The sequence below is a fragment of the Penaeus monodon genome, chromosome 19 (genome assembly GCF_015228065.2).
Source record: "Penaeus monodon isolate SGIC_2016 chromosome 19, NSTDA_Pmon_1, whole genome shotgun sequence".
Lineage (NCBI taxonomy): Eukaryota > Metazoa > Arthropoda > Malacostraca > Decapoda > Penaeidae > Penaeus > Penaeus monodon.
In genome coordinates, this window is record NC_051404.1 from 37307148 (window position 1) to 37307522 (window position 375).

Sequence of the window (375 nt, forward strand, 5' to 3'; positions counted from 1 at the left end):
CCTCCTCCCCTTCTCCTTCCCCTCCCACCACCTCCCTACCGCCTATCTCCCCTCTTCCACCCCTATCTCCCACCCCTCTCTCATTATCAAACACTTCTTCCTAGTTCTTTATTCTCTATGAAGATATTCCGATCCCAACGAAACCTCTCGCTTTGGGATATCGATGCTGAGGGAGAGAGGGACGTTATCTCCGGAGAGGTAGATGCTTAGCCTTCAAACGCGAAGTCTGCGGGCGCACATTTTCATTTTCATCATAGGTAACAACACCCTCTCGATTTTTTCGGCTGAGTGTTAAAGATTTCACCACGAGTCGGTTATAATTCCTTCCTCTTTCTCTTTCTTGTTTTATTGTCCTCATTTATCGGCACATTTTTC